Here is a 26331-nt window from a genome sequence, read left to right on the forward strand (position 1 = left end):
GCCAATTCTTTTTTTAAGCTGAGCAGTTTTTCCCTGCTTCTGAGTGTAATGCAAACCTGTATTTACCATTACTGCACCAATGAATTTGAACAAGGTTGCATTTCTTTTATGAGATCTAAATGCAAAGGATCCAAAATGTTGAGATGCAATAAATTCAGGTAATGTGTATTTGGCAAACAATTTCCTTCCCTACCATACCAAACAAACAAAATACGCCCCTCCTTGACAACTTCATGTGTTAGAGACGATGTAGAACGAATAAAACAGTAAGTCATTTACTTATATTTTTGCAAGGTTCAGTAATGTTGTCATATCAGGAGTTTCTTTGCAATGGCAACAGCATGGGATACCAGCCAGGCAAACAGGCTTTTACTTTTCTTTGTGGAGAAATATCTACCCGGTAAAACAACTAAATTCAAATCAAGAAGAATTTTGTTACTTCTAAGCATTTTGTCAATTTCAGTGATCCCTGTCAATGATGGAAACCAAACAAGCTCTCTACCGGTTAACTGGTAGAATTCCAAGCTGCTGTACTAACTTGAGCTGCGCGTCTTTTCCATTTCTGCTTCCCTTCATATCATTGCTTCAATTGTTATGACATTCAATTAAATATAGTCTTGAACCAAGTCACTTTCTTTTCTGTGGTCCCCTGGAGGTTGTACTATACACAGGTGACATAGGCTGAATAGTCTTAACTCAGTAGTTCACATCACAAAGCCTATTACGTACAATTATGCAGAGAATGCAACACGATTAGAAGGGCCTTGATCAAACAAGGCATAGGGTTGACCAAGAAAGCAGCATAAATTGCAAGTCTTGGCCACGTGGAAAAAGTTTTCTCCTGACAGTGTCCTTTCATGCATTGGAAAGAGATTGTGTGGAAATGTCATTGTACAGATTAATTCCCCAAGCTATGCGAGTATTCATGCCAGAGTAACATGATTTTTTAATACTGTAAGATCCACTGTTATTTTATGGCTCTGAAACTCTGGCTCATAAGCACTTCAGGGCCAGTTACCACAACAAGTCCGAGAGCACAGAGACATGCCAGAAGAGTCTGAAGTATTTCTTTCTGTGACACGGATGACAAGTAGCTGTCTACATATTATACTCTCACAGAATCTGCTGTGGGCTACCAAATTCACGGTGCCATCATTTGATATTCAATAGTCACTAAGCAATGTATTTGCTGCTTTTAAGTGCACTTGACTATACAGCATAAATAGGTCAGTGGCAATGGACATTATGACACAATACACACTTCCAGAGAAGGGGAAAAACAAATCAGAGTTTTCTTTACCTGTCTGAATGGCAAGACCAATATTAGATACTTAGGTCTAGTCCGGAGGTGAAAGTAAGCCGGTACGGAGTACCGGTAAAAAAAGTTGCAGAAGCGTACCGGCAAATAAGTGGAGAATTCAGTACTGGCTTACTTTCACCTCTTTTGGCTGCATAAAAAACAGTTTAAACTCAAAGCTAATAAAAGCTTGGAAAGGGAAAACTCACTGTCACATCGGTTTCTCTCCTCCCTCCTCCTCCAGCCAGGCTGCCAACACGTTCCCCCAACCCCTCGCACTCAGCAGGGGCTGCACCGGCTCCCCTCTAGCTTGGAGCAGGGGGACTGGCTGAGGGAGAAACCTCCCCAGGATGCCTGCTGCCTGCAAAGGAACAGTTTAAATTTAGCTGTTCACTCCGCAGTTCAGACCGCGGATTAAGGGCCATTTCTGGCAGCCTTGTTAATTTCACTCACAGTTGTTTGGGAGGGGAGGGGGAGGGTTGAGACCAAGGCAGGGGCAGAATACAATAGGCATTTGGCAGCACAGCTTAAATCCGGAGCGAATAAAAGCCAGTGGAAGGGGAAAAGTCACTGTCACATCGGTTTCTCTTCCTCCTCCAGCCCCAACAACTGTGAGTGAAATTAAAAAGAATGCCAGAAATGGCCCCTAATCCCCCCTTGTTGAACCAAGGAGTGAACAGCTGAGTTTAAATTGTTCCTATGCAGGCAGCAGGCGTCTTGGGCAGGCTTCTCCCTCAGCCAGTCCCCCTGCTCCCTGCTGCAGGCTAGAGGGGAGCTGCTGCAGCCCCTGCTGAGTGCCAGGTTAGGGGGAGGGGCAGCCTGGCTGGAGGAGGAGGAAGAGAAACCAATGTGACAGTGAGTTTTCCCTTTCCACTGGCTTTTATTAGCTCTGGATTTAAGCTGTGCAGCCAAATGCCTATTGTATTCTGCCCCTGCCTTGGTCTCACCTCCCACCCCGCCAACAACTGTGAGTGAAATTAACAAGGACGTCATAAATGGCCCCTAATCCCTTGGAGTGAACAGCTAAATTGAAACTGTTCTTATGCAGGCAGCAGGCGTCTTGGGGAGGCTTCTCCTTTAGCCAGTCCCCCTGCTCCAAACTAGAGGGGAGCCGTTGCAGCCCCTGCTGAGTGCGAGGGGTCGGGGGAACGCAGAGCCTAGCCGTGTCAGCAGCCTGGCTGGAGGAGGAGGAAGGAGGACAAGGAGAAAAATGTGACAGTGAGTTTTCACTTTTTCAGGCTTATTCCAATATTAAAGTTTTATTACAGACAGTACGGTAGTAGTAGTAGTAGCTTTATTTTCTATATCGAAGTCATGCAATGGGAGGTATGAAGTATGTAGGAGAGGTGGGTTGTTTGCGTTTGGACTGTACCAGTAAGAAATGTAAGTTACGTTCACCCTGGCCCCGCCCCTTCCACCAGAGGCCCCGCCCCCTCCTGGACGGGGGAGGGGAGGCAGAGTGGACCCCATACTGGTAAGAGTTGTATTTTACTTTCACCCCTCGTCTAGTCTATACTAAAAAGGTCCACCAGTGTAGCTATACCAGCAAACCCCTCCCCACTGTAGACACAATGTGCTTTTTTTTTTTCTTTTTTTTGCAAAAACAAAAGCTTTTTGTCAGTATAATTGAGTCTACACAAAAATTTTTGCTGGTATAAAAGTGTCATAAAAAGCAACACCCTAACCAATATTATTACAGTGGGAAAAGTTTCTAGTGTAGACCTGGCTTGAGTTAGATGAACACCGAAGAGGAAATTTAAGATCAAACTATCAGCTGGATCTGTTTAGTGAGGTGTTAGGGGTGGTTTTTATGGATCATGTTAAACTGTACAGTAGATTAGAAACAAGTAAAAAGGGTTTCCCTGGAAGTAACTAGGCATAAATATTTGAATATGGTATAATTACATTTTTATACTATTTACCTTGCTCCCCGCATATTCTCTCTCACTCTCACACTCACACACGCTCTCTCATGAGGGTATAAATATGGAAAGTTTTCCATCATTCTTCTGTTGCTTATATGCAGTAGAGAAATTACTCTGTGCACACCGTAGCATCCCAAACACTGTTTATTCCAGAGCTCACACATCAAGGGCCAAATTCAACTTTGGTGTAATTCCACTGAGTTCAGTGGAGTTGTACCTGTTTATACCAAATCTGAATTTGGCCCAGTCATTCAGTCTAAAAAAGTTGTAAGCTGGATAGCTTATACCCATTTCCTGAATGGTAACAAATCTGCACAAAGCCATGTTTGCTGGACTAAAAAAAGTACTTTTCCTAAATATCTGAGCATGGTACCATTACGACACATGTTCTATTTGATATTTGAGAGCATTGCATAACTACCACTGTAGCAAATGGATCTAATTCTCAAAAGGTCTCTGGACATCCTTAATTTTGAACATAAAGAACCTTCAACAACCCAGACTCAGGCTCTCTACACAAGAGAGGTTTATTTAATAAAAAAAATCTTGGTAATTATTTATAATTTTCACCACAAATGCAGTTGCTCATGGATCTCATGGATCCCACGACTGTGGGATTTATTAGGCAACTAGCTTCTTCTGAAGTGTAAAACAGAGTCTTACCCTGCATTTACTTTTGCAAACATTCTGCTTAACTGAAGTATTGAAAATGATTTTCTCCCTTTTATATCCACCAGGCAGATTTCCAAATGAACTTTTGTTGTCTTCCTGGCACTCATCACCCACATTAATGTGCATAATCTTTTCTTATAGTTCCCCACGATCCCCACTCCATGCAAAGCAATACATTGAGCAGAATACTCTGGTAACATCTTAAGCTCTTCTGACAAAAGACATCATTGGCAAACTATAAAACATAATCATAAAGCGGCTCAGCCTCAACTCAATTTTGTGGAAACTTCCTTTACAAAAAAGAGCCAGATTTCTCAGCTTCCATTCATAGGACATCAGTTGGCTGCAAACCAATGAATGCCACAAAGATCCCTATTTTCAAGTGAATTTCATATCAACATTGTATCCTAACTCCTTGTGACCATTAAAGAGTCCATCACACTCTATGGCACAACAGGGGAGTTCACACCACTATCTGGGTCAAATTTTTATTCATACATCAGAGTTTAAGGCCAGATGGGACTAAAGTATAACGTTTATCTGGCTAAAGCATCAAAAATATACATGCTCCTCTCAAATCTGCACATTTTCTGTAGGAGGATCTTTGCTTAATAACTGTTCCCATTTGTTTTTGTTTTTTTTAAATGGACACATTTACATGGCTCTTAAGTTTAATATAAACTTATTTGTAACCTTTGCCGGGGACTGATGTCAGGCTAACAAGCTTAGAGTTACACGGGTTATCCCACTGGCCTTTCTGAAGATTGGCACAACACCATTAGCACTCTTCTGGAATTCTACCGAAATTCCAAGATTTATTAAAATTGAACGTCATCAGGCCAGCGATCTCCTCAGCTGGCTGTTTTAGGACTCTTCTTGGGTGCAGTTATCCAAGACCTGCTGATTTAAAAACATTCATCTCTAGTAGATATTGTTTAACATCCTCCTTGGTTACTGACTGACTTGAAGGTTCTTCTCTTCCTCATGTGATACAGATCAAAAACATTTATTGCAGTGGTTGCCAAACTTGTTCCGCCACTTGTGCAGGGAAAGCCCCTGGCGAGCCGGGCTGGTTTGTTTACCTGCCGCATCTGCAGGTTCGGCTGATCGTGGCTCCCACTGGCCACGGTTCGCTGCTCCAGGCCAATGGGAGCTGTGGGAAGCAGCGCGGGCCGAGGGACGTACTGGCCGCCACTTCCAGCAGCTCCCATTGGCCTGGAGCAGCGAACCGTGACCAGTGGGAGCCGCGATCAGCCGAACCTGCAGACGCGCCAGGTAAACAAACCGGCCCGGCCCGCCAGGGGCTTTCCCTGCACAAGCAGCGGAACAAGTTTGGGAACCAGTGATTATTGAATTCTTATGCCTTGTTTGCATCATTATTATCAATATTGATTGCTATATATTTCCCCTTTTCCCTATTTGTTATATACAGCTTCTTTATTTCTAATTGCTGCCTTCTCTTCCCCACTGAACCTAGATGTGCTTTTAGCGAAAGTTGTCCTCTTTCCTGATTGTGGAATCATGGCTTTTCGGACATCTAACAAACTCGTCTTAAAGAACTTGCAATTTTTATTCACATTTTCTGTTTATATTTTTCCCCGCAGTCAATTTTGCTTATAATTTTCCTACCATTGAGCCATTAATCCTTTTGAGGCACTGTGTGTGTGTGTGTGTGTGTTTGTGTTTTACTGGTTGGGACAGCTCTCTGTTTCCCCATATTGAATGTAATCATGTCCTAGGCAACCACCAACTTCCTGTCCAGTTATTAATTCATTTTTATCTATTACAGAGTCATCGAGTTTAAGGCCAGAAGGGACCACCAAAATCATAATGAGGTCTAAAACAGAGCCTTCTACATTGAAGTTTTCCATAACAACACAATTTTTCTTTATACATTACAGACAGGTTCTCAAAGAGTAACCCATCCTTTTCTTTAGTTTGATTCAATGTTCTGTAACAGATCCCCACTAGTACCCCTTACTGTTAGTTTACACATTGGCCAGGTCTACACTAACCCCCAATTCGAACTAAGGTACGCAACTTCAGCTACGTGAATAACGTAGCTGAAGTTCGAAGTACCTTAGTTCGAACTTACCTCAGTCCACACGCGGCAGGCAGGCTCCCCCGTCGACTCCGCGGTACTCCTCTCGTCTAGCTGGAGTACCGCAGTCGACGGCGAGCACTTCCGGGTTCGACTTATCGCGTCCAGACAAGACGCGATAAGTCGAACCCAGAAGTTCGATCGCTCGCCGCCGAACTACCGGGTAAGTGTAGACCTACCCTTAGATACATATGGTCTGTTCACACTGTAGCCATATGAGCCCCAGGAATAAAAACCAACAACCAACAGACTGAACACACAGCTCACCAAGTCCCTTTATCTCTAAGCACAGTTACATCCTCCAAAACTCCCATTTGCTGCTACTGTTCAGATAATTGTATTCTGCCTCCATAAATTCTCCATGCAGTTTCAACTGGATATTCTACTCATTTTCATGCTCTATTCAAGACTGTTCTGTGTCATTTCTTTTTAACATCTTACATGCTTCACACCAAAAGTGGTGGGTGAAAAGATTTCTACTATATATAAGTAGTTTAAACAAATAATTTGTAAAGCACTTTGAATTCCATCTGGATGAAAGCTGCTATATATAAACCTAAGATATTGTCATGGAAGATCATAAATTCCATTAGAAAGCTATCTTCAGAATGTGTTCAGTTTTCACGTTAAGCATTCAAAAGTCAGGAATTGACAATGTTTGCAGTCACAATCTTCACTCTGCCCCCTTGTGCATATGGATTACAATTTCTCAAATACAATACATCACACATTTTTCTGCTGGTTTAGGTATATGTATGCAGGATCTAGTTATGGTTTCCATTCTTGTATACTTTCACTGATTCCATTATCATAATGACCCTGTCTGTCTTAAATGACTGAGGATAAAGTTTTCAAAAGTGCCTACATGACTAAGGAGCCTATGATACATTTTCAAAAGTTACTTAGGGTCTGATTTTCAAAGGTATTTAGATGCCTAGTTGGTTTTTCAAAAGTGCCTAAGCAAGTTAGGCACCTAACTTCGAACAATTGGATTTAGGTACCTAATCTGCTTAGACACTTTTGAAAATTAAATGAAGCACCTACTTTGCATCTTTAGATAGCTAAAAACCTTTGAAAATCATGCCCTTACATAAGAACATAAGAATGGCCCTACTGAGTCAGACCAAAGGTCCATCTAACCCAGTATCCGGTCTTCCAACAGTGGCCAGTGCCAGGTGCCCCAGAGGGAATGAACAGAACAAGTAATCATCAAGTGATCTATCCCCTGTCACTCATTCCCAGCGTCTGGCAAACAGAGGCTAGGGACACCATTCCTGCCCATCCTGGCTAATAAACATTGATGGACCTATCCTCCATGACCATCAGGAATCATAATACTCAAAAACCAGTGGGAGAACACTTTAACCTGTCTGGTCATTCAATGACAGACCTGCGGGTGGCTATATTACAACAGAAAAACTTCAAAGACTCCAACAAGAGACTGCTGAGCTGGAATTGATATGCAAACTAGACACAATAACTCGGGATTGAATAAGGACTGGGAATGGCTGAGCCATTACAAACATTGAATCTATCTCCCCTTGTAAGTATTCTCACACTTCTTATCAAACTGTCTGTACTGGGCTATCTTGATTATCACTTCAAAAGTTTTTTTCTCTTACTTAATTGGCCTCTCAGAGTTGGTAAGACAACTCCCACCTGTTTATGCTCTCTGTATGTGTGTATATATATATCTCCTCAATATTTATTCCACTCTGTATGCATCCAAAGAAGTGGGCTGTAGTCCACGAAAGCTTATGCTCTAATAAATTTGTTAGTCTCTAAGGTGCCACAAGTACTCCTGTTCTTCCTTATCTACTTTCTCTACACCTGTCATGATTTTATAGACCTCAATCATATTTCCCCTTAGCCAGCTCTTTTCAAAGCTGAAAAGTCACAGTCTTATTCATCTCTCCTCATATGGAAGCCGTTCCATACCCCTAATCATTTTTGTTGCCCTTTTCTGAACCTTTTCCAATATATCTTTTTTGAGATGGGGCGACCACATCTACACACAGTATTCAAGATGTGGGCATACCATGGATTTATATAGAGGCAACATGATATTTTCTGTCCTATTATCTATCCCTTTCTTAATTATTCCCAGCATTATGTTCACTTTTTTGACTGCCACTGCACATTGAGTGGATGTTTTCAGAGATCTATGCACGACTCCAAGATCTCCTACTTGAGTGGTAACAGCTAATTTAGACCCCAGTCACCCAGTTTTGAGAGATCCTTTTGTAGCTCTTCGCAGTCTGCCTGGGTCTTAACTATCTTTAGTAATTTTGGATCATCTGCAAATTTTGCAACTGCACTGTTTACCCCCTTTTCCAGATAATTTATGAATATGTTAAATAGGACTGGTCCCAGAACAGACCCCTGGGGACACCAGTATTTACCTCTCTCCATTCTGAAAACTGGCCATTTATACCTACCCTTTGTTTCCTATCTTTTAACCAGTCACCAATCCATGAGAGCACCTTCCCTCTTATCCCGTGGCAGCTTACTTTGCATAAGAGCCTTTGGTGAGGGACCTTGTCAAAGGCTTTCTGAAAATCTAAGTATGCTATATCCACTGGATCCGTTTGGTCCACATACTTGTTGACCCCCTCAAAGCATTCTAGTAGATTGATGAGGCATGATTTCCCTTTATTAAAACCATGTTGACTCTTCCTCAACAAATTATGTTCATCTATATGTCTGACAATATTGTTCTTTATTATAGTTTCAACCAGTTTGCCCGGTACTGAAGTCACGCTTCCCAGCCTGTAATTGCCTGGATCACCTCTGGAGCCCTTTTTAAAAATTGGCATCACATTCGCTATCCTCCAGTCATCTGGTACAGAAGCTGATTTAAATGATAGGTTACAGACTACAATTAGTAGTTCTGCAATTTCACATTTGAGTTCCCTCAGAACTCTTGGGTGAATACCATCTGGTCCTGGTGACTTATTGCTGTTTAATTTATCAATTTGTTCCAAAACCTCCTCTAATGATGCCTCAATCTGGGACAGTTCCTCAGATCTGTCACCTAAAAATGGCTCAGGTTTGGGAATCTCCCTCATATCCTCAGCCATGAAGACCGACACAAAGAATTAATTTAGTTTCTCTGCAATGGCCTTGCAGAGAAGGCCCTTAAGAGCCTACATCTCTTTGAAAATTACTGAGGCATAGGATCCTAAGGATATGTCTACACATAAACCACTAGAGCAGCACAGATGCACTGCTGTAGCAAAGATGACACTATCCTTCCCATTGGAATAGGTACTCACCTCCCTGAGAGGCAGTAGCCAGGTTGACAGGAGAATTCTCTTATTGACCTAGCGCTGTCTACACTGGGATTAGGTCAGTTTAACGGAGTCGCTCAGGGGGGTTGATTTTTCACACCCCTGAGTGACGTAGTTATATTGACCTGATTTCTTAGTGTAGACCCCAGGCTTAACACAGGTTTGACAATGAGACTTGGGCTTCTAAATTACTTAAATACTTTTGTAAAGCTTACCATAAGGCTGCTATCCTGCAGATGGAACCCCACTGCAGGCAATGGAAGTATGTCCATATGAGTGCAGTTTAGGACCAGGTCTTTACATTTTTTGTTTGATGGGCCAAATACTTTGCTGGTGTAAACTGGCAGAGATCCATTGATTTCTATTGATTTTGGCCCAATAACCTTACTTATCTTTGTTGTAATTTAATAATTTTGCCAGCACGTGAGAACTGTACTTTTTTTTCAGCCATAGCTCGCTTTAAGCGCACTCCAGGGGATAAAGCATGAAAATACAAAGCTAACACAGCACCATACATATATTGACTATAGCCTTCTTTAGGTGTAAGTCAAGGGATGAGGCAGATCACTACAGAACTAATTCATCTGAAATTTAGGAGGGATGCCTATCTCAACAAATGTTCACCAACACTGTGTTGCAACAACTGGTTTTTATAACAAGGAAAACATCTTTCCCCCCAACTCTTCTCATATTCCAAAAGCAGCTGAACAATTTTGAGTCAAACTTTTCAAAAAATTTAATCTTCAGGCAGAAAACAGGACTGAAAAATTTCAAACTCACAGGAAAGTCTCAGAAAGTGATACAGTTTTCAGTCAAGCACTTAGAATAGAAATACTTATGCATCCTTAACTATAGAGATTGTTCCCACTCCTGTTATAAATGCACGTCATGTAACACCAACTCCGCTGGGCTGGCCACCGTGTACGTATGCCTGACAGTCGCCTCCCAAAGCAAGTACTCTTCTCTCAGTTAAGTCAGGGAAGAAGGGCTCACGGAGGGCACTGAAAGCATTTCAAAGACGTACTGAAAATACACCTTAAAACGGGAGGCATCAACCCAATAAACTGGGAGGACTTGGCGGGTAACAGAACACAGTGGCACCACACCATACACCTTGCTTGGAGGAGAACAGACATGCTCATGAGACAGAGAAGTGAAAAAGGAGGAAAGAAGGGGCACAACACTCCAGACAGCAACTATGTCTCCTCCAAGATTACACCTGTCACTTCTGTGGGAAAAACGGAAGGACAGAAATTGGGCTCCTCAGCCACCTAAAAACCCACCAATGAACCCCCTTGGCCGACATCATCCTTGCATCAAGGGATAGCCAAAGATCATTTTAACATAGTTCTGTAATTTACCATAAAGGCCTTATTTTCATGAGAGCATGGATGGGGGAGGGGAAGAGAGGGTTCATATACACTGAAGATAAGTGAAGGGCTCAGGGGCTGACCAACAGGCACAGTTAATGAAAAATCTTCCAAGCGCACGGAACACATGTACACCTCGAGTGGAATATAGATAGGAACCATCACTCGAAGAAGAAAAAAAGGGATTACATCAGACACTGAAGGACACATAATTGGATACAAGTAATAAGAGAAAGTGAAAATTCAATTAATTCAAATGACTCTTGCCCAGCCTACAAACCAGGGTCATGTCTTAAGATACCCAGAATCTCTTTTGTTAGGGCCCTGTCCATACTAGAATTCAAATGGTAAGGTGATCGTTTTTTAAAACATGATTCTTGGCTACAAAATGCTAATGCTGTGTCTCTAGCCAGCACAGACACAGATGAATTGTGGTATAAAGTACTCAGTAAAACAGTGCTCTGTGGTCCTATGTTAGCTTCTTGGTTTCATGCTTCATCCCCGAGAGTGCATCTAAGGAGAGCTATGCTGATGGCTGAAAAAAATGGTTTATAGCATGTCTTTGTAACATAGTTTATAGCACAATTCATCTCTAGACACAGAACCGGCAGAACACTTTAGTACTTGGCTTGGAAGAACCACGAATACACAATTTTTTGTCTAATGTAGTTTTAATTCTCTCATGAAAGGACCAAAAGAAACATTCCCTGTAATGATATATATATATTTAATTTTTAAATGGAGATATCCTATCTTCTAGAACTGGAAGGGACCCTGAAAGGTCATTGAGTCCAGCCCCCTGCCTTCACTAGCAGGACCAAGTACTAATTTTGCCTCAGATCCCTAAGTGGCCCCCTCAAGAATTGAACTCACAAGCCTGGGTTTAGCAGGCCAATGCTCAAACCACTGAGCTATCCCTCCCCCCTTCCTTGATATGGAACATATCAAGTCAAATTTATTCCAACGGTTAGCTTTTTTACAAATAAGTTTATACTAAACTTAAGAGCCATGTAAATGTGTCCATTAAAAAAAATGGGAACAGTTATTAAGCAAAGATCCTCCTACGGAAAATGTGCAGATTTGAGAGGAACATTTTCTATTTTCAAAGAAAAATATTTATCATTTTCCACTTCAGCCTCCAAAACTATTTTCTAGTCAAACATGTCTCAAACTACTTAAAAGGTGGGTATGTATTTTCTTCCTTCACAATGCCTATTTTTATCCTTTAAATGTTGCCAAGGTTGTGGGAATTATTAGGACATATAACTTGGAGAAAGAGAGATGTAAAAAAGGGAAAGTTTAGAATGCTGTTTCTGGTCCCAGGAAATGCTTCCCATCGATGATATATTTTAGCTTGTGGAATCAACTTATGGAAGTGATAACATTTTGATTGCTAAGGACTTCCAAATATACTGGAAATAAACACTAGAAAAAGTAGTATTGAGTATGTGTACACACTGCATTGCAAACCCAGATCTGTAGGACCTGAACTTGTGGATTTAATATTTCCAAGCCCGTGCTTGAGCATCCACACTGTATTGTAAACTTGGGTTTACAATTTCAGGACCCAGGTCTCTCAGTTGTGCTAATGCATACAACTGCACTATGCGATCTGACCTTTTAATAGCCTCGAGGTGGGGGGCAGGTAGGGACGGGGAGAAGTCATCCCTACCCCAGAAAGACGCCCAGCAGACAGGTGCTGGGAATCAGCTGACACAGCTCATCAGCAGCTCATGATTGGCCCACACGCTCAGCTCAAATATAAAGGAGAGTGTAGCCATAAAGAAGGGGGAAGCCAAGAGAGAGGATACTCTGTTAAACAGAGCAGGAGGCTGCAGGCAGGCAGGCAAACAGAGCTTGTTAGAGAACCTTAGGGTCAGAAAGGGCCCTACCTGGTAGCTACTGGAGGCCAGAGGCCCCAGTCCAAAACCCTAACCAGACTGTTATTGGTGTTGCTTTTTATATACTTTTCTTGCTTTGTTTGGGAAGACAAACTAATCCCTGAAGAAAGGGACAAAAATCTATTCTGTTCATGGCTGTCCGTCTATCCCCAGGTAGTGACTAGGGTGACCAGCCTACACAGACCTTCTGAATTGGGTCTGTGACTTGAGTTGCATCCACACTGCAAAATGACAGGGTTTGGACCTGAGTCATAATCGGACTCAGACTTGGACCCCCATCTCCCATAGGTAGGTCCTAGAACCCAGGTACGAGTGCTTGCTGATCCATGTCAGAAAGATGTGTGAGTGCATGGTAGGTGGGTTTGATCTCAAACCTGAGTCTGAGCATGGGTTTACAATGCAGTGTAGATATAGCCACAGAGAACAATCCTGCACTGAGAAGGACATATACTGGATGACTGAGTAGCTATTTCTATTTCTATCTTATAAAGATTCGATGCAGCAGCCCAAACAAAAGAACCTAAAATGCAATTGCCTAAAAATTGAATAAAAACAGGCAAATAAATTGAATAAAAACAGTGTTTTTCTGTTGTCCAAAACTGAGAAAAATGCAAAAATTAAACAGAATATAAATAGCGAAAATCATCTTATGTTAAAAAAATCATTTAATGTTTTCAACTTCAACGTTTAGACTGCACTCTCCTCTGGGTAAGGACTTTATTGTACAGTCTCAATCACGTATAATTATTAACAACTAATGGTAATTTTAATAATCTAACATGTTAACAGTTTTGTTTAAATTTGTGCTTCTATTTTAAATTTATAGTGTCTCTAAGAAATGGGATGGCACGAGGGCTAGCAACTTATTTCATATTTTTGCATGTTAGCCTCATGACAACAAGAGATGTGTTCATGGATAACCCAGTCTGACTACTACCTAATGCACCTCCCCAAAGAGTATGAAACAAACTTGCGTGATTCTGTGCGTGCATGCAATGTCCACAATATTCTCAGGGAAGGTGCACATATTTCCTTTCACATCCTTAACTGCTGCTGACAGAGGACAGAGCTTTATTCATTAACAAGCTTAATGACTGAAACATTAACACATAGACCACACAGCATATGCTGCAGTATTTCTCCAGTACATTTAGAAAGATAACTAAAATAGGAGGCGTGGACTGAAGTTATAGTTACTGCCAAACAAACACTGCATTCATAGTATAAATTTCTGCCTGCTAAATGAATAAAGCTACAAAAAGAAATGTTTTATCTTTTAACTTTTGCCCTTGCCAGTGACAAGGTTGTATAACCACGATGGTCTAAAAGGCAAGGCACAATATTCAAATAAAAAAGCACTTCACACCTTTCCTCCTCAAGGGTTCCAAGCTAGGCATATAGGAATTGCTTGACGCATCAGTGAAATGTGGCTGCCTCTGTTATGTTGGCATTGTGGTCTCTAGCTGTCCCCAAAGGTTTAAGCAGCAGAAAACTAAGCAAATCTCAAAAGCCTGTACGTGGCGCTGATCCTACAGTGTAAAGTGGAGGGTTCGTGACTCGGAAAAGGAATCACAAGAAGAGAGGGGGAAGCACAGGAGTAGTCCTTGTACCCCACTTTCTTCTTTTTCCTTTGTTCTCTTCTCCACTGGCTTTTGCCTTCCCTTTCCTTCTTTAAGTTCACTTGGGACCTTGAAGGTCTAAGACATTTGAAAGTTACACCAGTCTGTTAATTCATGGGAGACATTAAAACTTTACTACCCCTGATAAAATAGTACAGCTGTCCCTACCAATCTTCCTCTCCCTCCTTCTAGCTGTTTTTCTCCTACTCACAGGTTTTTCCTTTGTCTACTTCCTAAGGAGTGCGGGCTGTAGGGCTAAAAATTGTAGTGTAGACATTCAGGCTCATGCAGGAACTCTCCAGCCTCAGCCTGACTGTCTACACTGCGCTTTTATAGTCCCACAGCCCGAGCCAGCTGACTTGGGTGAGCTGCACTCATGCCGTGGGTCTTATCACAGTCTAGATGTACCGTAAATTGTCTTGGGGCACAGAGCAGATGAAGCTCATTGAACCAGTGTGGTTTCTAGGTACCAGTAGTTTTCAAGATGTCTGTGTTTTCTAATGTACAGTAGAACCCATAGTTACGAACACAAGAGTTACGAACTGATCTGTCAACTACATACCTCATTTGGAACTGGAAGAATGCAGTCAGGCAGCAGCAGAGACAAAAAAACCAACCAACCAAACAACGTAAAAACTGGGTCAGACCAAAGGTCCATCTAGCCCAGTATCCTGTCTTCCGACAGTGGCCAATGCCAGGTGCTTCAAAGTGAACGAACAGAAGGGGTAATCACCAAGTGATCCAGCCTCTGTCACCCATTCCCAGCTTCTGGAAAACAGAGGCTAGGGATGTCATCCCTGCTCATCCTGGCTAATAGCCATTGATGGACCTATCCTCCATGAATTATCTAGGGTTTTTTTTTTTAACCCTTTTATATTCTTGGCCTTTCTAATATTCTCTGGCAAAGAGTTCCAGAGGTTGACTGTGCATTGTGTGAAGAAACGCATCTTTTTGTTTGTTTTAAACCTGCTGCCTATTAATTAAATACAGCACAGTACTGTGTTAAACATAAACTACTAAAAAAATAAAGGGAAAGCAGCATTTTTCTTCTGCATCATTTAGTTTCAAAGCTGTATTAAGTCCATGTTCAGTTGTAAACTTTTGAAAGAACAACCATAATGTTTTGTTCAAAGTTACAAACTTTTCAGTTACAAACAAACTCCATTCCCAAGGTGTTTTGTAACTCTGAGGTTCTACTGCACTGTAATCTACAAATTCCAAACAAAATCTTTAAACACATAAGGCATGTAAGGATTTGAAATTGATTTGACTGTCTGCCATCTAATATTTTAGATGCAATGAAACTGAAAGGCAGCAAATTTAAATTGATCAAAGGGAACACTTTGTTTCTTTTTTAACATAATGCCCAAGTAGTCAGTGGAACGAACTGCCACAGGGAAATATTAAGGTCAAGAGTTAAGTAAAATTCAGAGAAGGACTGAACATTTCTAAGAAAAATGAGACCATCTAGAGTTATATTAGGAAGGATAAAACAGGTTTGGAAGGGACATATCTTTTTGTTCTTAGGGGCATAAATCAGCCTCTGAAGGGGTCAGAAAGAAACTGCAGACATTTCTGCAGCTATTACAGGGGTATTTGCATCTTACTCTGAAACATGTGGTACTGACCACTGCTGGAGGCAGGACTAAATGGATCATAGCGCTGACCCAATATAGCAATGCTTATGTTCCTATTTTAATAGCCCCACCAAAACAAATGTCACCAGCCACATAAAACCAAGGGAGAGTCCACCATCAAAGACCAAGACAGGCCTGTTTGAGTTAGAAGAGAAAGTAGAGCTGCAGTTTATGCAAGTTTATTGCCTAAATATTACTTCTGAGTTTTGGGCTAACAGACAATATAATCATGGAATGTTTTTATTTATGGAGGGGATACTGTACTTTGCATAACACTACAATAAACTAATAGACTCCAAAAATCAGGAAACAAAAATTAAAAGTAAGCCCCTCAATCTTAAAAATGGGATGGCTACATAAACAATTTTATGGATACTTTCTATTGTTGTTCATGGATAATAGAGGTATCTATTTTCTCTAGCTGTGAAGTGCCTTCTGTATTGCAGAATGCAAATACAACAGTCATCATAAGGAACTTCTGAAAGTTAGTGGTTTTTAAAATTAGCAGTCAACTTACAAATTAACATTTCATACAAGTGTATGTGAATGTGTGAGCAATTTCAGTCATACTTTGCTTCTAAAATATTAGTTTTCTGTCCCAGACATTTCATTTTATGCAGAAATTTTTTTGCTCAAGTTACAAAAATTAGGGCATATAGTAGATCTAATAGATTGCACTTGAACTTTAGGAAAGCACTTACTACAGTGTCTCATTAGATTTGAAATGAAAAATTAATTGAAACTGGTTTTAATGTAAATTCTGATACAGATTGAAAATCGGTGGAAGGACCACAAACCAATGGAAGGTATAGGTGACAATGAGTTGTGCAGTGGTAGCTATTGGTGTCACAGGTATTGGTATTAGAACTTGACTCAACATTAATTGCATTCACAGATGGTGCTCAACTGGGTAGTTTTTTGAACAACAGTGCAAACAGAGAGTTGTTAAAAATATGGGTAGGAATAAATGGGGATTCAATCTGGAATAGCAGAAACTAACAACATCTGGGGGAGAGAAATAATACACTACACAGTTATTCAGTGGGAAGAAAAACCCTGAAAGTATCAATATTGAGAGTCCCCAGGGTAATAATGGTCAGCAAATTAGATAGGAATTTGCAGTGGGGTACAGTAGCTAACATGTCAAATCTGTTTTAGGCTGTATACACAGAGGCATCACAACACAGTCCAGGGATGTGTCAGTTCCCTCCTATGTGGCAAAAAGGAGCCCACACATCAAATACTGTGTTCAGTTGTACACATCTTAGTACTAGAAAGAGCTGAAAGGATTTCAGAGCACAGCAACATAAATTATTGAAAAGCTGGAGGGTCTAATTTATAATTAAAGATATTGGAATAAGTGTAACTTGGCCAAATAATGACTAAGTGGGAATATGGCATTTGAAAAAAGAAAGCACCAAGGAGGGAAGTCTTTGTTCAGGATGTTCAGAAGACCATAGAATAGCCTCCCAAAAGATAACGGTGGAAGCCCCATCACTTCATCATTTAAAAATGGATCAAACTACTAAACCATGTACTACAGTGAACAATTGTGTATTGGAACAGGAGATGAACTAGAAGACCATTTTCCATCTCTAGGCCCCAATCCTGGAAACATTTATGCATATGAATAAATTTATGCTTGTGAACAGTCCTAATTAACTTAATGAGACTACTCTTTCGCATAAATGCTTGCAGGATCGGGCCACTGGTTTCTATGATTCTACTGAAAATCATCAACATTGTTCATAAGATAGAAATAATGAAATCTATTTACAGTAAATGGACATTTGATACCATATTTCCCTAACAAGAGCAATTGAAATGATGGCTCATGTTCTAAATTAATTTATATTGTTAGTTACTTTTGATTTGTGTCAAATATTCAAAACCCTGTGAAGTTTCTCAGTTCCTTCCTACTTCAAACTGACAGCAGATACTCCAGATATAGCTCTTGCACTAAGTTATATTGGTTAAAACCTCCAATAAAAACAAAGTAGATATTTTCTTCATAACATTTTTCTGTCTATAAATTGCCTGTGATGTTCCTGGTGCTACATTATATAATTAACTGATTAATTTATTTAACAGGCTTGAACTCTGCTTTTTAACACATCATCACTATAATGAGCTTTTATTATTTATCTTTGATTTGTGGTACTGTTCCAAATTTTTTTGATCTTATGTTTATATAAAAACATCTGTTTGAGGAAGGATATATCCTCACTCTTTATATTATATCAAAATGATTTTTAACCGACAAATCTATTAAATTTCCATACCATATTCTTTATCTGCCAATAAAATACTCTATATAAACAACTTAAAAATCATCTTGTTGCCTTCAAGAATGCAGATTCCTCCTTCCTTCAGCACATATAAATTGAATCCATACTGTGAAAATCAAAGAGGGTATTGATACCCTGAGCAAGCATGCAGAATTCAATAATTTTGCCATCTGAAAATTTTAGCTTTTAATTTTTTAATCAACTGCCATACGAACCCTCCTATTAATCCTGCCTGCAAACAACAAGACATTTCTTAAGGCAGGCACAGTTTTTGTGAAGTTCTCAGAAGGCAGAGATTAATTGAAAAGACTACAGGAGTATTTTGGCTGGCGTCCTGGAACGAGTGATTAAATTAACAAAGCACACAGTTTAGTTTAAACTACTGCTCATTTTGCTTCACTACTAACCCTGTCTTTTAGGGCAAACCCTACATGTTCCTCCTCTCTGCCCTCTTGCCTCACATCAAGTGCCTTTATTTTGTAAGGTCCCAGTTATGCAACTACTTAAGCACTTGTATAACTTTACTCGTGTGCTTACAAATTACACCCATTGGCAAAAGCTGCCTGGTTCCCTCATAGACTTGTATTATGTCCTTCTCTGAGCAATTGAATGGTTAAGACACTTAGTCTAACATGCTTATCATGATCATTATATAACACACACACACACACACTTAAATTAATAGCCCTTTGAATTCAATGGGACTTCTCAAGGAGTAGAATTACACATGTTGCACAACCTGGCCTTCAACTGAGTGTCTGAAATACTGTATCCTTACTTATGCGGTTGTACTTAATCAGATAATCAGCTGTCAAACTAAGTGCTGCTGATTATTTCAAGGCAGTATCCTGCTCAAATAAAGCACAAGTATGAATGCTGGGAAGCAGATGATAACATTCACTACTTTAAAAACAAGTTCATCCTTCCAGAGTGACAGTAATCAATTGTCATTCGACATTTTAAGAAGCTGCACAGGAGTTTTCCCTGCACTTTACATTGAACAAAATCAAAGAGGAGTCTGGTGGCACTTTAAAGACTAACAGATTTATTTGGGCATAAGCTTTCCTGGGTAAAATAACACCACAGTGGTTTTTTACCCACGAAAGCTTATGCCCAAATAAATCTGTTCGTCTTTAAGGTGCCACTTGTTGTTATTGTGGATACAGACTAACATGGCTGCCCCCTGATACTTTACATTGAATAGTATAATGCATTTGATTGGCATCTTGATAAATGGCTCACTCTCTTAACTGAAATTCCCAGGAACAAATTCAATACAGTGCATTTCTGTGATCCTAAACAGTGGTGCATTAAATTCATTAAAATGACATGCCTGCAGTTCCGGCAAGCTTATTTACAGCAACTTACTGGTATGATTTTGATGTTCCTTGGTAAAGCCCATCCTAGGAAAACTATGTACTCACACATGAGGTACTCTTGATCATGGCACTGCTTTGGGGCCAGAGTGCTGAATTATATTTTTCTTTTTCATAAACGAAGAAGATGAAAGGGCTGAAACCAGTTAAGAACCTGATAGTGGTGATGGAAACTAAAGAAACCAGCATCTTCCTGGGCAACTCTTGCTCCATCTCTAAAAACACATAACATTGGCACTGTTTGCTGACATAAATTCCCCATTATGTGGACCTTTGTCCACCTCAGATTGTTTCCTTACTCTATCCATGGCTGCTAAGTGAATCGCTCTTTAATACAGGTTTATGAAATGTGCAAGGTGTGTTGTAAAATGCTTCTTTTTAAAGCTATTCTAGTGAATATGTCTTCAATCACAATACAGATTCTCCCCATCTTTTGCATAAATCGGGGACGTATACCTGACGATTACACGCACACACAAAAAAGAGCTTACGGAACTTTTTCCGTAAGTCTGGGTTTGCGTAACCCGGGGAGCGTCTATATACTTCTAAAATCATGAAAATTGGCCAGATTACTAAATTGACATACATCTGTTCTCAACAAGTTTTGTGCTAAGAGGCCACTAAAATTCCAGTGCAATTTTCTGAAACCATGGTTCAGGAAAATAGCATCCCTGAGGTATGCCTATGAGGATCAACCAGTTAGTATCTTGTTACCGGATTAAAGAGAAATGGATGTACCCCTTCATTCAACATGATCCCCTTTGACCAGGAGCAAAAAACCCAGATGGCAAGATTAAACTGTAACGATGACTGACTAGTCATAGAACAAAGAGTTATTTAAATTAGCTTTTGATCTTATTAAGAATACATTAGCAAGACTACTAATAAAAGAATGACAAAATTTAAATTCCTATTGGCTCTCTGAAATCATGCAGTATGTAAATAGCTCATTTCTCCTAAATCCTAAACCAAGACATTAACAGTCATAAAACCCCAGGATCCTGCAAGTTCAAAACAGTTCTCTTCAGGCAATGGACTTTATCATCCCGGTCATTTAATTCATCTGACAAAGTTAGAAGCAAAACAAGTTCTGCTCTATTAAGATTTGTTTAATTTTGTTTGCTCTTTACTACTAATATGGGCATTTCTATTCAGGTCCACCGTCTTTCCTGGAGAGAAACCAGTAAAAATGGGAACATCTTTCCCAGAGAGAAGAAGTTAGGCAGAAACATTAGACCTGCAGGGCCTTTGTAACAAAGCAGCAATATAGATCCGCATTAACAACCAATCAATACTTTATTTAACAAGGTTAGTCCACAGAGAATAGCAGCTCTTTTACAAGGGAGACCTGGTTATCGTGTTCTACAGTCTACTTTAAATCTTTGGCCTAATTCTATCAACGTTTATCTTTTAATTCAAAACTACATTTTCAGTGTGACAAACAAAAGTAGATCTGGACAACTGAAAAAAATGGATGATTATGGTTATTACATGTCTGCTCTGAAGACTCCTACATTATAACCAGTTACCATAGCGCTCAACTGTTTAATCTTTTTCTGTCACATGTGTGGCAGTAGATAGCCTTTGTCAGGTTAAACCAGTGATACTCAGATTGAGGCTTCAGAGCTACAAGTGGCTCTTTTAATGCATCTCCTCTGGCTCTTTGCAGCACATGATATTAAAACACAGTAATTTAATTATTAACCAAGTTATTAACCAATCAGGATGCTTTTACTATGTTATGAACCAACTGTAGTTGATAAAATAATAATACTTGGTCAGTCATTTTCCTGTGAGAATAATATATATATATATATATATACACACACACACACACAAACATACACACACATAAATAAACTAAATACTTCCCAGTCATCCTGATTTAATATGAATATACAGTACTATAGTAAATGAAACAATGAATTCACACGACTGTGGCTCTTCTGAGTAATGCTGATTGCTAATTTGGCTTCTAAACCACTGAGGTCTGAGTATCATTGGGCTAAACATTAGCTTAGATACTGAACAAGTATCCTTCCTAGTTATCTCCAAGATGAGATAACTTTGATGCCAAGATTTTTTTGAAAACTAGCTGCTCTATTTTACAGGACAATTTATAAATACTTTAAAGAATAAATTATTCAATGCCATGCACAAGAAATAAAGAGCGTGGCCCTCATTTCTGCTGCTTGTGACTATTTCCCTATGGACGGAGTTGAAATGTCTGCTAAATTAGAGAGGATTTTCCTGTGATTAAAATTTATATATAACTTTAAGTAGACTAATATTTATGTTAAACTAAGGTACTCTCTGTAAGTATAGTGAGAAATGTAATTCTATCCTTTGGAGAAAACTGCAATTAGAAAATGAATTAAAACCAAATTAATGTTTTCCCTATCTCACTTAAATAATAATTATGAAATCCATAAGTGAGAAGTTTAAATAAAAAATAAGTTACAAATGCAGGCTAAGAAAGAAGATGAAAATTATGAAAGCTGAGGTAATGTATATCTTGTTTAACACCAAAAATTCTTTACTTGAGGTCAATGCCTATTATTTGGGCCTCATCTACTCTACACATATTTTGCTGGTACAGCTATACCAGCAAAAACCTCTAGCGTAGATGAAGTGTATAGAGACAGAAGGAGTTTTTTTCTGTCAATACAGCAACACCACCTCCCCAACAACATTAGCTATGTCATCAGAACTATTTTTCCATTGGCATAGTTATGCCTGCACTGGGGGTTTTGACGATATAGCTATGTCAGCTAGGGGATGTGGGTTTTTTTACATCCCTGACTGACATTGCTATGCCAACAAAACTTTGTAGCATAGATCTGGCCTTGCACTGCAGTAATTTGGATTTACCCATCTAGCACAGAGCTGAAAAGCATTCTTATAAGCTTGGAAATGTTTGTATTAGGTACCCTGTCATTTCAAAAAAGGCATTTCTATAATTGAACTTAGATATTCAAAACTCTCAGATCTTTTAAAGTATTGAACAATAACTACATTGCAAATTTTTGCATTATTTTGCAACTAAAAGAAGAAAGGGGCTTGGAAAAGTCACTGGTGATGATGCTATTTTTCCTCTTTTGCCAAAGCAGCAATGAAAAAACCCAATCGTCTACAATTTGTTATTTTTGTTTTCCTCTGTGTCTTGTATTCAGCGGCAAAGGTAGCAGGATATTGCTATATATTCTTAGTAAGCTTCCATCTCTCAATTCTTTGAACATCTCTAATAGACTGCAGCAGACACCCACTTAGAAGATAAAAGTTGTATAGTCAGTGAAAATATTTGGTCATCTGTAATATTTGAAAAGACGAGATAAAAGAAACTTGGATTATCACGAATCATAGCAATATGATAACCCTAGACAGGACACAGTTTCTTTGGTGTTTTGTTTTCTTTTTTGCTTTAAGAGCGAGGTTTAGTAGGTTCTTCGTGGAACTTTGCCCAATGCAGCCGGTCTAGTGCAGTAAATATGGGGTTGGGAGTTAGGTAGTTCTGAGTCCAAGCTCTGCCATTGACTCACATGTGATTTTAGGCAAGACAGTTAGGCTAACTTTTCAATCCATAGAATGGAGACAGCAGTAATCAATTTGCACTCAAAAGGGTGTTCTGAGGGTTAGTTTATGTCAGGAAGTGCACTGAACAGGTAAAGTGCTATATAAGTGGCAACAACTATTATTTATTAGTATTAAAGTCTAAAATGAATACAAGGAGGAGTTCCCCATTATCTACACATTTGTTTCATCCACCTGCTATGTCTTGTCAGTAATGCAGATTGTATGTTCTGTAGTCTTTAGGGCGGGCTAGCTTGCTTGCTTGCCTATATATCTTTTTATATGGATTTCTTATGAGTTTGATTATTTGTTTTATTATAATAGATTTATAGGTTTATATTATTTTGGCAGTAATGCAAGGGGTCTACAGGCCACATCTTGTATGTTGAGCTAAGGCAAAGTTAGCATACATATGTCTGGTACCTTTCACCCAGAGAGCAAAATTAGCATACATATGTTCAGGACCTTTCACCTAGATAGGTAGTGATTAGCTAAAGCATAAGGGCCATGTATTGCTGCAACCTTTAACATAGATAGATAAAGGATGCGTTGAAGCAGGTTGGTGATAGAGGGCTTCCTAAGTTCATAGCACTCTGTAAACTTAACAGGTAAACCACAAGGAAAGAACCAAAATAACGGGGTAGGACAGAAATAACAAATGTTAGAATGAGCTAATGTCATTAATTTGTATGTATAGGTCATCAATACTTACAAACACACCAGCCTATGGAGTAAGTGTACCCTGACATTTTGTGGTTGAGTAAACAAAGTTTGGGCATAGAAGGAGGGCTCACGTACTCAAGCTCGATAAGAGGGGTGACCCACCATGCCAAGGAAGCTTCTACGTTTCTAAGCTTCAGGGTTTCTAAGCTTTGAGCTTAAAGTTGCAAGGCTTCTTTGCTTATTAGTCTATTCGTTTTTAATGGTAAGTTTTAAGTCAGTCAGTTAAGCAAAACTCTAAGTTAGTGTCAATAACTCTTTAGCTTCTCCTAAGCTCTGCACCTGCCACTCAAGAATTGAAGAACCTGGACCTGAACTCTCTTGGCGTGCCAGAGGCGAGATTGGTCCTTTGTCTCTTACCATCAGGTTATCACGAAAGGGTGTGAGTATATTAATCAAAAGCTTTATATTATATACTATCATATGTATCTTCAGAATAATAGTATTGCATTTGTAACTCTGATTATTTTACCCTTTGATTACTATTTGAGTACTATTCCATTTATTTCAATAAAAGTCTTTAAGGCTATATTTGTCTCAGTGTGAGCGTGTTGTCATACCCCAGAGGATCCTTGCAAACTCTGTGTAGCCTGATTCTGGGACAAGAACCTTATTGTCTGATTAGATTAACTGGCGAGCCTATAACCTGTACTATCAAAATTAAAAATATTAAACTTCTAAAATCAGACAACAGTTCTTTGAAGCAGGGGCTATCTTTTGATTACTTGTTTGTATAGTGGCAGGAGGCCAAAGGCTCCAAATAATTTGCATGGAATTGTCCATACTGCATGGAATCGTCCATACTGCACCTGCTCTCATCTTAACTATGGAGGTCCACTCTAAGGAGACTTGATCCAAGCGGCTGCCACATGCTCCTTTTATAAAATGTTGATCTATGCCACATAATTATGCACATTGGCAGCTGCCTCTCAAGTGAAATGGGTGGCAGAGAGGGTGAAATAGTAAGAGTTTTCTAGTCAATAGTAATAAAGGAGAAGGTACCATAGGCACATCTCTGCTGAGTCCTTGTAGACAAAGAAAACTGGCTACATTTAATTATTTCTCAGAAAAGGAACAATTGATGCAGTAGTTACGGCCAGCTCAGAGAATGATCACCACATTTGAGCTTTTGTATTATGCCTGAGGCAGCCAACATGAGTCCATGACACAAAAAGTTGAGAACATGGATAAGCCAGCAGGCCGAGTGAACAAAAATCTGATTACATTAGATTGTATTCTCCTTCATTGTCAAGTACTCTAATTTAACAGTTTAAAGTCCAGAAATAGAAAACAATGATTTCCAAGAGTTCGTGTAGTTTTAACAAGTGGATTAATAGACACTACCTCATTTTCTGCTTACGTATAAGATGGGGAGGTAACTGGATACAATCTATTTCAAGTGGTTCTTGTGATTCAAATTATCATTTTAAGTAGCTATGCTAGGTATCTAAATTGCTCCTTCTCTCTAAGGTATTCCTATACAATCCTCCTTTCTTTTTGGTAGCTGCAATATTTAAAATGATCCTAGAGCTGCTGTATTGTGTATAATATGAGAAAGTAGCCAGTTCTTTCATATATATTCAAGTATCAGAGGGGTTGCCGTGTTTGTTGCTTTTTACAGATCCAGACTAAGAGTCCTGTGGCACCTTAAAGACTAACAGATGTATTGGAGCATAAGCTTTCGGGGGTGAATACCCACTTCGTCAGACGCATTTCCATTACATGCATCTGACGAAGTGGGTATTCACCCCCGAAAGCTTATGCTCCAATACATCTGTTAGTCTTTAATGTGCCACAGGACTCTTTGTTGCTTTTTTCATATATATTGATTATCCAGTCATTTTCTACTACTTCCCAGTACCATATAAAGAGCTCATGGAGTTAGGAGTGGGGTGGGCAGACACATAGAACTTTTAACCAATCAAACATTCTCCATTCAATAGGACCCAGAGGCTTAGCAATATATTCACCAGAAACTTCAAAAGGTTTAGACGGCTTTGAAACATGTTCACCACTTCTTTTTTGCTTGGGAGGCATTGGTCATTTCAAGGATTATCAGCAGAAAGTCAAAACACAAATCTCTGGAGGCAGAATGGACACAGAACTATTCGACCTAACTGCAAAACTTCATTATGAATTGATCATTTCACTTAGATGCTTCTAGTGACCTCTTTTACCCTATTAATAGGCATACGAACATACTGTTTGGAAAATATTAGTAGGTTTGATTTTTAGGTCTTTGTTTGTGGAACTGGCAGTCCTTTATTTCTTTTTGGAAGTCTCTTGCAATACTGTATATTTCTTCAGATGGAGATCATAATTTCTAAGTAGAGAATATAGTACTCTGCAGATTGCTTAGATATTTCCTATTCTGTGACATGGTTAGAGATAATATGCAAGTTTATGCATTTAAAAAAAATTACAAACTCCCTTACAAAATTTTAAAATAATTCATTGCAGCTATACTATTCAGAAACTTACTGAGTGCACTTTGTGATCACTACCCACAATACTAATGATTTATGCATTCTTATACTAAATATACCTTTTCCAAAATATAACGCT

The 26331-nt window shown here is 39.4% G+C and overlaps 1 protein-coding gene and 1 long non-coding RNA gene across 6 annotated transcripts in view; one reads left to right on the plus strand and one right to left on the minus strand.

The window, feature by feature from the left end:
- TRAPPC9 (trafficking protein particle complex subunit 9) overlaps positions 1-26331 on the minus strand; it is an 852706-nt gene that overhangs the window by 140872 nt on the left and 685503 nt on the right. The window lies entirely within an intron of this gene.
- LOC135981836 (uncharacterized) lies at positions 2180-7785 on the plus strand. Its single transcript, XR_010599028.1, has 2 exons — positions 2180-2515; positions 7158-7785. It is a non-coding gene; the product is annotated as an uncharacterized LOC135981836 (long non-coding RNA).

This window comes from Chrysemys picta, chromosome 2 (genome assembly GCF_011386835.1).
Source record: "Chrysemys picta bellii isolate R12L10 chromosome 2, ASM1138683v2, whole genome shotgun sequence".
NCBI classification, from domain to species: domain Eukaryota; kingdom Metazoa; phylum Chordata; order Testudines; family Emydidae; genus Chrysemys; species Chrysemys picta.